Raw genomic sequence first — 2,926 nt, 5'->3', positions numbered from 1 at the left:
CAAAGGCCCAGAGACAGGGAATGGGGTGGGGGGCGGAATGAGCAGCGCGGGGTACGGAGAGGAGCAGGAGTGAGCATGGGAAGTAGATCCATGTTGGATGTCAAGGAACGGGCCTGGGCTGTGTCCCGGCAGCTCTTGGAAGCTGCCTCCGAGGCATTGCCTGGGAAGGGGCAGGAGGCAACATTCTGGGGTGATGGAAATGTTCTATACTGAGATAGGGGTGTGGGCTACATGGTTGTACAAAATTGCCAAAATTCAACCAATAAACCCTTGAGATTGGTGCATTTCACTCTAAGTACACTTTACACCCACAGAAAAGAGTCACAATGGCATGCATATTGAAATGTACTGTTCCCTGCAGTTTACTTTGAAATACATTTTTTAAAAAGATGGGTTATTGGATGCATGGGTAGACACGTGATGAAGCAAGAGGAACAGCGTGCTAATGGTGGGGATAGTGGTGGGAGGAAGGCGACAAGTGTATGGATCTTCAGAGTTCAACTCTTTCAACTTTGCTGTATGTGTGAACATTTCATAATGAAAGATTGGGAGAAAACCTTCCACGGGTCAAAAGAAGCCCATCTACTTGTTCTCGTCACACCAGCACCAAGTTAGAAGAGTCAGACCTATAAGCATCTCCCTAAATCTTCCAATCAGTTCCGGGAGGCAGGCATTATACCCATTTAATGGATGGAAATGAGGAGAGGCACAGAGAAGGGAAATGCCCAAGGTCATGCAGTGAGTAGGGGGTTGAGCCTGAGTTTGAACCCGAGTCAGCCTGATGCTGAGTCCAGTCCCGGGGCACTTCCCGGCAGCCAGGCCATCTGGAATGGGCAGTGCCTGACCTAGAGCTGGAACCCAGATGTATCTGTAGGTGTTTCTAGTTCTCTCATCCGGGGGCCTGCCTCGCTGGAGTCTCCCGTAATGTGCCCAGACCAGAGGCTGATAAACCCCAGCTCATGTGACACCATCCGGGGCTGAATATAGCTTTCAGAATTAGCCACAAACCACAAGCCTTTGTGGTTTTGGGGCTCAATGCCCGATTTGCAGAGCACATCTGGATTCCAATCTCTCGTAATTACATGGTGTTTCCCTCTCTAGGTCTGGGCTCCGACCCAGCTGCTATATAAGGCTGGCCTGTAACCAGACTCAGCCAAAAGCAGAGGGCCCAGTGAACAGCACCTCTCAAGCCTGAGCTTCAGGGACGTTGCAGGGGTAAGGAGGGGCCCCTTCCCCATTCAGTGTCTGGGCAGGGGGAGGCGGAGGCCTTGGGAGGCAAGGAGGAGAGTCTCAGACTGGAGACCTGCCAAGGTGACCCCTGTCTGAGCCTCCGTTGTCTCGCCTAGAACAGGGACACAGTCAGGAGAGCCTCTCAGGGATCAACAAAAGGGCCTGATCCACACCAGTTACGTGAGTTAACAGAGCTGCGCTTGTATTTCCCAGGGCTGGCACCTTCGTTACTTCTCCGAGACTCCTCATCTGCTTGCCAGAAATCCCTCCATTGGTGCCCATCTTTTTAACTGAAGTTGGTGATCTCTCTTTGTACACAGAACTTTCTAGGTAGTAGGTTAGGATGAGGTAAAGAAGCCAGAAAAAAAGTTTTGCACATATTAGTCCTTCATATTCTAGTATAAATGAGTGCTTCCAAAATTCCAGAAGTAGATGGGAGTGGGGGAAAAATGTGGGGGCTTCGTGAACTTCAAGAGAAGTGGAGGCCGGGAGAAGAGGAGAGGGTACGTAAGTGGAGGGGGCTGAAGCTAGTGGTTTCACAATTTCGCCCAGAGGGGAGTCAATGATCCTCTGAAGCTGACGACCGGGTAGATTGAATTAATGGAATGAGACAGTGGGTGAGGGCATGGAGGCCCTCATAAAGTTTCTTAGAGGCTGAGCAGCTCACCCCAAAATGCACGCTTTCCTCCTCCCCAATCTCATAGCACTCCACACCCATTCCTTAGGGCTCTGAAATAATAGTACCAAGACGATAACAACAGCTGCTGTTCATTGAGTGTCTACCGCGTACCAGAAACAATGTGTCAGTGATTAGGAGGCCAAGGTTCAAAAAAGTTAAGTCTCTTGCCTAAGGATTAGAACCCAGATAGCTCTGATCCAGATGCCTTAATCTTAACTACATGGTGTAGGACTGCCTCCTCCACAGAGGCAGGAGTGTTTTCTGGCTGCCTGGATGCATTGAAAGGGTGGCTAGATGAGTGTGTTGCTAGGTGGTTGAACTAATAGAAGGATGCATGGATGCTTGGGTGGGTGGATGCATGGATGGATGGATGGATGGATGGATGGATGGATGGATGGATGCATGGATGCATGAATGGATGGATGGATGCATGGATGGATGGATGGATGCATGGATGCATGCATGGATGGATGGATGGATGGACGGAAGAATGGAGGGTGGGTGGATGGAGGGATGGGGGGTTAGGGGGATGGATGGATGGGTGGATAAATGGATGGACAGATGGAAAGATGGGTGGAGGGAAGGATGAGTGGTGGGTGGGAGGATGGACGGATTGGTGTGAACCGAGGGTAGATGCTGGAGAGATTGCTCTAGAGCCTGGCTGCTACTGGTTTGCTACTCCGGTTGGAATCCTCACGACCCCTCTCCCTGATGCTCCATTTGGAAATTTCATCTTGGGGGGTAATCAGTCATCCATGGCTCCAGGACAGTCCGGTTAATGAATCTGCTTTATGTCTCCACATTCATTTCATTTAGAAAAACTTAGAAGATGGTATGGGGAATTCTGGACTTGCCTCACGTGTGACCTCTGTACATCCCCTCTCCCTCTGTCGCTGGGCCTCAGGGTGCTAGTATGACTCTTGGCAGGGGGTGCCTGGCTCCATCTGCTGGCCAGGGTGGTGCCTCCCGGCCACAGACATCGATGCCCCGTCTCCTCCGCAGAGAAGGCGCGCCGGC

The sequence above is a fragment of the Ursus arctos genome, unplaced genomic scaffold, assembly GCF_023065955.2.
Source record: "Ursus arctos isolate Adak ecotype North America unplaced genomic scaffold, UrsArc2.0 scaffold_16, whole genome shotgun sequence".
Classification (NCBI taxonomy): Eukaryota; Metazoa; Chordata; class Mammalia; order Carnivora; family Ursidae; genus Ursus; species Ursus arctos.
This window is presented reverse-complemented; position numbering follows the sequence as displayed.